Here is a 13,122-nt window from a genome sequence, read left to right as displayed (position 1 = left end):
TCAACTGCAAGAAATCATGCATTTTTTTAAATTACCCATAAAGAAACTAATCACTGTCCTGCTGACCAAACTAAGAAATAATAGCTGGAGGCAAGTAGTGCAGGAGGAGAAGGCAAGTCCCATGGGAAAATGTCTCCCAAGTATTTTTAGGTAGATTTGAGCAAAGGACCCTCACAGAAATGTAAGACATACTACATTCCTACAACTGTTAGTGAAAACTGCTTTAAATGGTGGCTATTTGCCTATACTATTTATTTGCTTGGCTCCACGGTGTGGGTAGCTGAACCCAGAAGCATTTCTATAAGACCAAAACCAGACGAACGCCCTTGTATTTAAAAGCAAAACTCAATGACTCTTGAAAATGTTTTCCTCGCTTTTCCAGCATGATGTTCCTCCAGCAGTATGAGTGTTGCATATCAGATAAACCTATTGCCAAATCATGTAACTCCTTGTCCTACCTTCCTGCAGCACACTGAATCTGTGTGAGCTGCTTGCTGAACTACGCCACAATGCCAGGGAAAGAAATGAATGCAATCCCCTCTTTGCAACACTGGTTTTAGCGGGGCCAGATTTTCAACCTTTTGACTTCTGTTCTCTCCCTCACACCTACCCTTTGGCAAAGGAAGGGTCTGAACAGTGTTCAGTAGGGATCTTAAAGCTTTTAAAATAAAGGGTAAGCCTTCCCCCCACAGTTAAATCTATGCTTTTAAGAGCCCACCACATGGGCAAATTACAGTGATGGTACCATAGACATGAAAGAATGGTGATTTCCTTTCCTGAGGCCACTGCCTGGTTCAGCAGAGAATGTAGATCTTCTTCTTCTTGTGAGTGATGTGTCTCTGGGGCTGGTCCATGAGCAGTGGGGGATCTCCATCCTCAGGGATTGCCCAGACTCACCCGGACATGGTCCTGAGCAACCCGCTGTAGCTGTGGTGTTGGCCCTGCTGTGAGCTGGGGTCAGACCAGACACCCCCACCTGGGGTTCCTCCAGCATGAGCCTGGCTCTGATTCCCTCTAATTCTGTATAACCAAATTCTGCCCAAGAAGTGACCCTGGCCCACTGGGGCCTTTGTACAGTGAGCCCCAGTAATGAACCCTGCAGTTCTACTTTTCCCCTCACCATGCTCCAGCAACCTGTTGATGTCTGGGAGAGGGAAGTTCAGTTCCTGTGCAATATAGACTCTACACGAAAAGGCCCATCTGGTTTCCTGTTGCAGTCTAGCCTTATAGCCAGGGCTGCCATGGTAATACAGTATTTGCAGCAACAATGGCAAATAGTGTCCCCTTCTGTTCATGACTGCACATCTCTTGGTTACTTGGCTGGAGCACGGATTATTCCTGAAATTCTCCCTGCCTAATCAGACTTCTCCATCTGGAACTCAGGTGCTCACTCAGTGTGATTCCTACTTGTGAATTTAGCACCAATGGAAAATTTCAGGAGCATTTCACATCTAAACAGACACCTATCCCAGTTCAGAAGGTTAGAAATAGGGGGTTGTCAAGACTGTCTGTAGCATGTATCCCCTGGGTTCACAAGGGTGTATTTGCATGGAGGGGTTAGGTGGAAGTCTGCTGCCTAGTCTCGACTTCTCAGGGATTAGGACAGGGGATGTGTTATCTACTAGATGTTTCCTTTATTCTCAATAGGAAAATCTGGAAATTCTGAAAAATCTGGAAAGAGGAACAACTCCCAAGGAAACACCTTCTGTCTCCTGGCTGAAGTCATCTCAAGTGGCCAAGAAACTGTGAGTAGCACAGTTCTGAAGATGCACCACTCTCATGGGGGATGGACTGTTTCCTTACCGCCGTCAAGGATTTCCCATGTTGCAGTGTGAGCCAGTGCCTCTGGCGCTTTCACTGTGCCCCTGTGAGCAGAGTTCGGCCCCGTCATCTCTGTAACCCCTTTGGGCAGTGGAAGATACTCATGCCCTGGCCTCCGGCCCCACCATTACAGTGACCCTGGAAAGCTCCACTGTAGGGGGAAGAGGTCCTGTAAATTCATCTTATCCTAGATGCTTTCCCATGCTGAAATTATCTCAGACACAAAAAGGCTTTTTGCTTCTAAACTCTGTCTTTGCCAGCTTGCCATAGGAGACATTAGTCCAGCTGCTTTTTCATGCTCACAGCTCATCACAACATTTTCCAGCAGCTTCTGTAGGTTGCTGGGATGCAAAATCCTTGTTTGCAAGCAGAGGCTGGCTGGGAATACATGGGCCATTCCTGGTGACCATATGGAAACCAACCCAGCCTTGCTTTCAACAAGCCAGAGGTTAGTAGCCTTCATCTACTCAGCAGCACTAAGCTTAGAGAAGACTGGCTTCTAATCTCCTCATCAAAGAGGTTTGACAGCTTGTGCCAAGGGCTCTTCGTCTCCAGGACAGTAGTTCAACGGTAGTATTGAGCTATAGCTCCACCTCTCTGCAGTCAGTACTGTGGCTGCAGCGTGATCATCCACAAATGCTATGAGAACCAGAGCAAAGACCAGCACAAACTCCAGCAGCCATATCACTTGTGCGCCACTAGCAGGAGTAAAAAGTACCAAAGGACTATTTGATTGCTGGAAGCAGTGTGGTGGAGGGAGGCAGTGCTTCTTCCATGGCCCCTTTCCAATGTAGAACTCTACTCTGTGGTGCTCTCAGCATGCAGTGATGCCAGAAAACTTTTGCAGAGCAGGTCTGAAAGGTGAGCTGTGCTGCTGAGTTCATTAATATCTTGTGCAAGACCTTTTCTGCCATCTACAACAGGAAAAGATGAAGTGTCAGATTTTTTTCTGCAGGTTCCTTCTTTAGTGTCTCGGTAGCCTGAAACCATATCGTTTTTGGGATGAATCCACTCACCGAATGGCCTGCACATGTTGAAACTTGCTGGCCTCCATGGCACAGGAAGAGGCCTTGGATGGGTTAACCACACTTCAGCAAAAATCTTTTCAAGCCAGTTGGGGATAAAAAGCTTTCTGTTCTATAAGGGGATGCTGCCACTGTCCCAGCAGCAGCGGGCAACTTTGCCTGGCTTCCATGGTGTTCCCCAGCTGGTTTCATAACTCCATAATGCTTTCTAAATGCTGCAGCAGGGCCACATAAGATAGATGTGAAGCAGCTCCTAAAATTACAGCTGTAGAGCAGACAGTGCAGCAGCACAGCCTGTTCTGGAGTGCATTTCTCCAGCTGCAGGCAGCTGATGTCATTTCTGCTCTCAGCCCCCTCCATTTTTACTATTCTTGTTGTTTTCACAATGTCTGGAAAGTTTTTCTGCTCCCTTTTTTTTTCATCAGCAGAGCATGAAAGGCCCATGGATTTCTGGGCTCTTTGCAGTGCTTCTGGGAGGCTTTACGTGCAGTCTGTTTTTGCTCTCTCTCCATTGGGTAGTGACAGGACCAAGCTCTCTTCTTCAAGGGCAGCAGGGGAAAACCTTTGCTCCAGAGAGAGTTGAATGGCCACTTCATGGAAGGAAACCAATCCATGCACTCTGAGTCCGCCCAGTGCATCAAAGGCTCCTCCAGAGCAAGCTTGCATGTGTCGATTGCAATCTGCAGTGGGAAAATGATCCCACAGATCTGCAAATGCATGGTTGGGTCTTATATCTGCTTTTTGCTGTCTCTTTTCCATGCTGAAGATCATTATTTCATTAAATAAAGCTGGATTATATATACTGGATCTATATATCCAAGGCAAATTCAGCAATCTGCCTTCAACCCAGCAGGAATCTGTGCCCTGTGCAGAGGGACATGCTATGGGAGTGCGAACTTGGAGCAGTCCGTGATGAGAGTTGTTCCCCTGTGCACAGTGTGCTGTGAGAGTGGACATCCAGCACATGATTGTGCTGGCAACCCCACGTTGCTGTGGAGAGAGGACGCACTCAGCTGTGCTCCCCTTTGCCCAGCAGCCTTTGCCCAGCAGCAGCAGTCCTCCTTGGCTCCTTGCTGTGCCTCCAGGCCATGAGGAGGGACACAGTGAGGGAGAGAAGGGACTGAGCATGAGCTCAGATGCTTCCAGAAAGGTGTTGGTGATGCCAACAAAGACCTCAGATGCTGGTTGTGTCAGCTTGGCAATGCTGAGGTGGTGTCAGGCTGGGTTTATCTCAGATTGGGACAGTGGACAGTCGGCATTCAAGAAGCGAGTCAATGAATGGCACTCATGCCTATTGCTGTAGCAGGGAAATGTGAGAAGCAGAGCACAGGGGAACTTGAGGGTGAGAGCTGACCTATAATCAGCTGTACCCTGCTCACGAGCATCTGTCACACACAAGGGGGTTAATTCCCCATTATGAGTCTGCAGAGCTGTAAAGGAATAGGGACCAGATGGGTCGCTTTCATTTGCTGTTTCGCTTCCCATTTCCAGTGCACGGTCCTGGGGGTGCAAATGTAGCGACATTTTATCTGGAAAAACAGCCAGAAACAGTATCTAACCATGTGATGTTTGGGAAACTTGTTCATCTTCCTAACACTGGGTTAGTAGTAATATTGGGTTAGCACATAGTACAGGCTGCTTGTGTCCGGAAAACCAGGAGCTCTGCAAGCCTTTGTCACACCTGCAAGGGCCAGGAGTTTGGCTTAAATGCTGGGTTTTGATATATTAGAGGCATTATTCATTAGTGCTCCGATTCTACTGTGTTTGCAGTTCACAGTCCCAAGGTGTTCTCCAAAACTGCCTTTTGAATAAATGAAAAGTAGGATTTGCACCGGCTAGGTGTGTTAAAAAAGAGAGCAAATCCAAACCAGAAAGAGCTGGTAGTCTGTGTTTTGGACCAAAATTGCTCCACCAGCTCCCTGTAAAGAGTAGAAATTATACACAGCCAAGAGTTATTAATACAACACATTTGTGAGTAGCTGGAGACAAAAAAATCTACGGGAAGATATCAAGAGTGTTTCAGTGACTCAGTTTCTCTTGTGACGGGAAATGACCACATGAACATTCACCACTCATTGGGTGGCTGATGCAAATAAAGATGCACCAACTAATGGGCCCCTGTGTTCTGCCTTGCTGCACGCCTCCTGCATTTCACTAGGGTTTTGGGTGCTAAGCAGGAATTGATATGCAGTCTGGGATGGTGAAGGACAGATGCTGAGCCCTGCCTCGCCTGTTGGCTTGTTCCCTCTCCTTCTGCTCTGGGCAATAAAAGCAGCTGTCTGGGAAGAGGCTGTGACCTATATTCCAGCACTGAGCAGTGCACTACTGGTCAGGACTCTTTTTATTTTTTTCCCGAGCTGGGCTGAAAAAGGCAGAGTATGGCCAGGTCTGTGCATAGCTCTACGTGTTCAGCATGAGCATGACTTCTATGCACTGAAACAAGAGCACAGGCACTTCACATGGTGGAGAGAGTCCTGCAGTGAAGGCTCACAATGTAATACTGGAGAAGAAATACGAGCACAGCCAGCAAGTCGAGGGAAGGGATTACTCCCCTCTGGTGAGGCCACATTTGGTTGCTGTGACCATTTGGGGCCCCCCAGTACAAGAGAGACATCCACAGACTAGAGCGAGTCCAGCACAGGGCCACAGCTATGGTGGGGCTGGAGGCCAGGGCATACAAAGAGAGGCTGTGGGAGCTGGGCTGGTTCAGCTAGGAGGCAAGAAGATGAAGGGGGATCCAGCTGCATCTTCCACTGCCCAAAAAGGTTTCAGAGACAGTGGGGCCAGACTCTGCTCAGAGGGGCACAGCAAAAGCACCAGAGGTGCCAGCATGAACTATAATAGGGTCAGTCCTGACCGGCCTTAAGGAACCAGTCCTTCCCCATGCAAGTGGTGCTGCCTGGAACAGGTGCCTGAGGGGTGGGGGAATCTCTGTCCTCAGGGATTGCCCAGACTCACCTGGACATGGCCCTGAGCAACCTGCTGCAGCTGTTACATTGGTCCTGCTGTGTGCTGGGGTCAGACCAGAGACCCCCACCCAGGGCTGCCTCCAGCCTGAACCTGGCTGTGATTGTGTGAATCTAACTGCTATGATAATTATTTTTTGATTTGAAAGAGCCTTTGTGTTTCCATGCTTTTAATTTTTTTTTAATCAAACTCAAATTACACAGCTGTTTGGTTTTTTTTAACCCAAGACTCTTCATATGCCCTCTGTGCACAGCTCCTCGGACCTCTGTTCCCACAGATCTGAACTGACTCATGCCAGTGGTCCCACTATCTTGCAACACGTCAGTCCTTGCAGAAGGGTGTGTTTTGCTTTAAAGATTTCGAAGTGCGTGATCTCCACGGGGAGAGATCTGAGCAGGCGATAGCGCTGAGAAAGGAAGGATGTTTCAGCACCGGCACAGGTGAGGGAGGAGGTGCCATTCAGTTCGACAGGAACCGTGTGCTGAAAAGATAATTTCAAGCTGAGCTGTGGTTCACCGCAATGTTCTCGTGATCAGCTGAGCGGTCAGATGGCAGGGGTGACGGGGAATAGGCTCATTTTCCCACAGTAGAGGCGCACACACACGCACACACATGCTCTGTGCCTGTACAAGCAGTTGCTTTTGCATTTCAGATCTTGGCTTGAACGAAGCTTCAGCTTTCTGCTCACCCTCGTGACTTCAGCTCTCAGAAGTGGGGCAGGAAAACACTTGTGTGTTTAATTCCACGAGCAGAGCTGTCTGCCCGCCCCCGATTGCACTGGAAACATGCACAACCCCTTGTCCAGATTTTCAGAGCAATCAGACAGAAGGGCTGAAGCTACAGAGACCTCAGTGCAAAAAAAGGCTGGGGGTGCTTCCCATTCAGTGAGGATCCAGGCAAGACCGAATGTCTCAGATCTCCCAGCTCGCGTGGCACCAAAGTATCTTTGATGGTGCATTTCTGCTGGCAAAGTCCCCAGTTGCCTGTGTCCCTGGCATGGGCAGAACATCCTGCTGGCTGGCACGGCAGAGCTGGAGAGAGCCACGTTGCCATCCCCAGAGGGACTGTCACCAAGGCGTTCCCCTGGCTGCATCTCCCAAGCAGGGGGGCACCTGGGGAGCACAGCTTGCCCGCGCACGTGACAAGCAGTGGGAGGAAATGGCAGCCTCTGCCTCCTGCCGCGGGAAGGCAGTGGAAGCAGAGGCTCTGCCTGTCTGCCCTAGCTGGCATCCAGCAGGGTGAGTCACCGGCATGAACAGGGTTGGGACTCCTTCCGTCTCTCTGCCTGAGGCTGCTGGATGGTTGTGAATGCACATGTCTTCTTTGGAGCAGGGGCTGGACCCCAGGCACTCCAGGACGATGCCCAGACCACCTGGTTATAGTGTTGCTTAACTGTTTTATGCAGTGGGGCAGAGTTGGAGGCTTTTTGAGGAACTCCAAGAGTTACAGCACCAGAGTTTCTAAGAGAGTAGCAACTGCTTTTACCAGCAATCTGCCCTGTACCCTCTTTTATGAATGCTTAATCTTCCCATTTCCAATTTGGCAATAACTTCCCAGGGGTATTTCTCACTTATTTCCATTTATTTGTTTCCAGCTGAGAAACTTTGCTCAGATCATTCTGAAAAGAAAGCCAAGACTGACAAACCAAACATAACTCCATCTTGGGTTGCCCTCAGAGGCGCCTTATCTCTGGTCCTGCACGCTGTGCTCTCCTGGTCCGTTTTCATAGAGGTGTCTCTCTTTCCTTTTTGGTATGGCCTGCTTTATTTGGTTGTAAGGCTGTTTCTTGCACTGTGGCTGCAAGCACTGGCCATACTTCAAAATACCGCTGCTGTATCATCACCAGCTGATCTCAAAGGTGTAACCTAAATGTGGAATTAAGCAAAATCTCAACAAGGCTAATAGGGAGACTGTGCAGCAATATAGGCAGAACAGCAGCAGAAGGCTCTGGTATTTCAGGGTTTCAGCTCTGCCACGCAAAGCAGCTTACAAACAGCACATCAGAGCCAGAGCCTGGATTAGAGACAAAACTGGCTCTTGCCTCTCAGAAATCTCTGCACAGCAGCTCAAAGTGCTCACTCAACAGCTCAGAAAATGCCCTCATCTCTCATAGAGTGTTCGGACTCTTAATTCCAGCTTCAGCCTCCTAATGGCCTGTTACCAACTTCATGGCTCGTTATTTGGGTTTGAAGCCATGTGAAGTTCATTACTTTGAATTCTGGAACACAGAGCAACCAAGCAAACTGCATTTATTCATAGACTAACAAATCCTGTGGTTGGGAGGAAGGTCTCTAGTCCAGCTTCCTGCTCAAGGCAGGGCTCACTGAGCTGAGGCTGTGAGCAGTGATCCAGACAAAACTGTACAATCTGGGCTGCATAGAGTCAGGTTCTTCTTTGCATTTTTCAAACAGGAACTTGTCTCTCATTATTACACGTGGTTTTGGTGCCACTGTTCAGTGATGCGTGTTTTCAAACTGACACTGTGCTGTACCAGTGCAATGTTTTTTCCCTTGATCAAGAAAAAATTGGTATCAAAAGGAAGACTAGGGCAGGGGAAATGTGAGCTTGCTGCTGAATGGGGCAGGGGCCCTGGAGACAAAGGACACAGAAAAGGATGAGGTACTGCATGCCTTCTTTGCCTCAGTCTTTAGTGGTAAGACTGACCCTCAGGAATCCCAGGCCCCAGAGACCAGGGGGAAAGTCTGGAGAAAGGAAGACTTTTCCTTGGTGGAAGAGCATCGGTTAGGGAACACTGAAGCAAACTGGACATATATAAGTCCATAGGCCCTGATGGGATGCACCCACGAGCGCTGAGGGGGCTGGCCAATGCCATTGCAAGGCTACTCTCAAACATCTTTGAGAGGTCATGGCAATGAGGGGAGGTGCCCGAGGACCAGAAGAAAGCAAATGTCACTCTAATCTTCAAAAAGGGCAAGAAGGAGGGTCGGTGGAACGACAGGCCAGTCAGCCTCACCTCGATCCCTGTAAAGATGATGGAGTAACTAAACCCGGATACCATTTCCTTTAAATTAGGAAAGACAGGGAAAGGAGAGTTATAGAGACCATGCAGTCAGCAAAACAAGGCTCAAGTGGGGATACCTCCAGCAATTACATGCAGCTAAGGATGTACCTACAAGACAAGACTATGGGGAATCCTCTTGCACCCCTCCTGGGAAATCAGCATGCTCAAATACCTCTCTGATGTGCCTTAAGTGTTTGTACACAAAAGCATGCAGCATTGGGAATAAACAGGAAGAATTAGAGATCTGTGTGTGGTCGCAGGGCCATGATCTCATTGCAGTTACAGAGACATGGTGGGATACCTTGCATGACTGGAATGTTGCCACGGATGGCTACATGCTTTTTAGGAAAGACAAGCCAGGAAGGCAAGGTGAGGGAGTCACCCTTTATGTGAGAGAGCAGCTGGAATGTATGGAGCTCTGCCTAGGGGTGGACGATGAGCGGGTTGAGAGCTTATGGGTAAAGATTAAAGGGCAGACTAACATGGGTGACACTGTTGTGGGTGTTTGCTACAGGCCACCTGATCAGGAAGAGAAAGTAGATGAGGCTTTCTACAGACAGCTGGAATTAGCCTCAAGGTCACAGGCCCTAGTTCTCATGGGGGACTTTAACCACCCTGATATCTGCTGGAGGAACAACACAGCAAGACACAAGCAATCCGGGAGATTCCTGGAGAGCATTGCGTCCCAGCTCTCACAGCCTTTCCTCATATGACTCACCTGGACAAGGCCATGAGCAACCTGCTTAGCCATGATGTTGGCCCTACTGTGAGCTGGGCTTGGACTGGAGACCCCCAGAGTGCCTCCAGCCTGAGCCTGGCTTTGATTGTATACATATATCTATATTGTCTATATCTGTATCTATATCATAATGTATAAGCCGGGTTGCATCCAGCTGGCACCTGCACCCTACAGTCCATACATGCCCTCTAAAAGATCCAAATGTTAAAATGGCAATGATGGGATATCTCAAAAGCAGCAAATCCTGGTCTCTGTAAACCAGATCTTGTTCCTCTGGCTTTGGCTGCAGGAATGTTTTACAGCTCAGGGCTATGGAAACCCACCATCTATTTTCAGCAGGGAAGTATCCCCCATCTGCAGCTGCCTTTTAAAAATTAAATTCCACAAAACTCTGGCCCAGATCTTTACAGACATTACAGCTCTTGAATCCATGGAAGCTGAGGAGCTGGGCACCAGCTCTTTTTAGAAATGGGCTAAATTCCTAGAAATTGCATTAAACATAGCATGTTTGTATCATCTCCAAGAGGCTTGCAGACAACTTTTTTTGATCTTGGTGATCCCAAGTAACAGCAACAAAATGCTCCATGTAGACATGGTCATAACAAGACGTTCACTTTGCAGTCCAGCATAGGGGCAGATGCAGCCCTGGTGTGGACAGAGGCATTGGGAATGGGTTCCTTCCCCCAGTAAGCATGTCACTGGGACATGTTCACTGGACACAGTAGACAGTGGAGGAGCAGGCACAGGCCTTCAGCTGGGAAGAGGCATATGCTATTGGCCACAGCTTCTCACCATGTGCCATGACCTGGTCTCTCACGCTTCAAGGACCCTGCTAATGCAGATGTAGTTAAGTCAGTGGAGAGGAATCAATGACCACCTGTACATGTGCATCAAGACATCTTGGCTGAGCAACACTGAAAGAGCAGGTGTTGGGTACCTAAAAACTTACAAGCCAAGCGTGCAGGCAGGTACGATCGGCTGCTCTTTGTGAAAACCTTTTCTCTGTTTGGAAGGAGTTACTGTTCCAGAGAGGACAAGATCAGGTAGCCTTGCAGCAAGATGATTCCTGTCCTGAGCAAAACCATAATTGCCTCAATAGTTTGGAAATCCAGGGTCCTTTAGGGGCAAGGGAGAAGTGTCATGAGAGCACACAGCATTCCCAAATGGCATATTCATTTGGATTACTGCCCAATGAATAAAAATTCTTCCCACCAAACAGTCCTTAGGTGACTACATGGGTGTGGATCCTTGTTCCACATGAGGCCTAGAGCTGAACATTTTCTCCCCTAGGGCTGACTCTTTCAACTGCAATTGGCGTCATTAGTGCTATCTGCTCTCAGTATCTCCCCTCCCTTGGGAAGGGAGATATTTCTGCCACTACTGGGACAAAAGATAAGTAGGTCTGCCCATTTGGGGGCTGTAGATTCTTTAAGCATGTCTTTTTTGAAGAGTCCTATGGCTTCCTATAACACTTTGTTTCTAAAAGGTCTGATCCTTTATTCATTTCACAGCACTTTTACCTCACCCCAGCAATCTGCAGTGAGGGTAAGATGCCAGGAATGGGTAGAAAACAGACAGTTGGTTCCTCGCCCACAGGACCCTGACCCAATGTCAGATAGATGACCTTGGGAAGAGAGGATGTGTCACAACTTCAAGCCTATCCAAGGCCTCCTGGAAAATTCTTCATGGCATGCTTCACCTCGCTACACAGTCCATCCTATAGGGGCTGTTGTAGACTTACAGATCTCCTCAGCCGTTCAGCACCAAACAGCATTTCCAGACAGGCCTGAAAGTGATCGCAGCTCTGACCAAGAGCACTTGCACTGCAGAGGCTCCCTGATATCAGAAGGTTGTGTCGGGTCTGCCCTGGTGCTGGTGGCATCAAGGCAATGGCACTGACACTGCACCGCATGTCCTTCTGCTGATTTCTTGGGAGAGCTGTGTGTGGATGCACACGGCAGCTCAAAGAAGCAAGAACGGGCTTCAAAGATAACTAACAGCAGTCTGCAGGGAACGGCAACTTGGCTTTCTCAAATGCATTTGATTTAGGACCATATGACATTTGTGATGCAAAAATTTCATTGTATGGCATTAATGGAGCAAACGTTAGGTGAATCACATCAGGCTAAGCCACAGGTCTCAAAAGGTTTCTGTTGACAGGAGATGTCAAGGTAGAGTTGTTTCTACCAACCCCCTCTGCCACCACCTATGGTTCTGCTGTTTGGCCAGTCATGTAAAATCTTTCCTGGAAAAACATACAGCTGATGCAAGCCTTTGGTGGAACAGTAACTAACAAGAAAGAATTGCTGCTAGACAGATGTCTAAAGGTAGTTAAATGTTAAGAGATCAACAAAATGCATCTAATGTAACTGAACATAGTATGTAAAAGCAGTGACTGCACTAGATGCAGAGCAGGATGCCAGGGGTCAGCCCTGCTGAAATAAGCAAAGTGATATTTGATGGGTAGAAGTTAATACAATTGTGAATTAAAAGGCTTTGAGCATTTATGGCCTGATCTTTCCTTTTGACAAGGAAGACAATAATGCAGTCACCTGAGAGCTGAAATGCTTTAATTTAATTGAAGTCTTTGGGCGTTAGCTGTAGCTTGTGACATATAGGAGATAAGACACAGCAATCACCCCTGTCTGAGAACAAGGAGATAGGGGTTGTAATTGATGTATCTGCCAGTTAATCAAAAATTATGTCCATCCAGGCAAAGGCACAGGAAATCAGCCAGACAAGTCTCCTCTGCTGCCATCCTTTTGGATACAAACAGTGGCCTCTGAAATATTACCACTGGTTACCCGCCTTGCGTGGGAAAGTCAGTATTTTTGTCTCACTGCTCACATCTAGAAAATGAGATATCACTCTAGAGAGTCTAAACTGCCCAGTGTCTGGAGTCTGATGGGCTCACCCCAAAAGGTACATGTCCATGAACAGAGAGGGTTCGAGTCCTCTGGGATCCACACTGAGACAAAACAGAGAAAAAGAAGCTTGGTAAAGATTAGTGAAGATGTGACCCCAACCTGTCCTCCCCCTCCAGTACATCTTCACTAGCCAGGTTCCCATCAATGCAAGTTTAACTAATAAAAGGAGGACATTGACAACTAAGCAAAGACATAATTTCTTACTAAAGTCTTATGACAGTATTTGCAGTTACTTTCAATTATTGAATTTTAGTTAACATTTTTCTTCATTTGTCCACTGCAGGTAATTATTCTTCTCTTACTCAATGAGTAACAAATACTACAAAGGAAATATGAATATTTTTTTCCTATTTCTACTCTGTCTTAACAAAACGAGTAGTTTTTGTTTAAATCATCTTAGTCTGGAAGGAAGCTATAGGAAAGAGCATTTTGATGAACTGTCATGAAATTGGGAATGAAGGGAAAAAATCAGTCTTTGAGAGTCATCATGACTCACTCAAGTTTGATCAGGATTCTGGCCTTAAAATCTCTGAATCTGTGATTTCTTCATTATCAGATATTTTGAGATCTAAAAATAACCAAAGCTGTAAGACTGCTGAAAGGATGGGGTCAGAGGCATCT

This window comes from Apteryx mantelli, chromosome 7, assembly GCF_036417845.1.
Source record: "Apteryx mantelli isolate bAptMan1 chromosome 7, bAptMan1.hap1, whole genome shotgun sequence".
NCBI lineage: Eukaryota > Metazoa > Chordata > Aves > Apterygiformes > Apterygidae > Apteryx > Apteryx mantelli.
The sequence above is the reverse complement of the archived record's forward strand: the minus strand, read 5'-3'. Positions refer to the sequence as shown.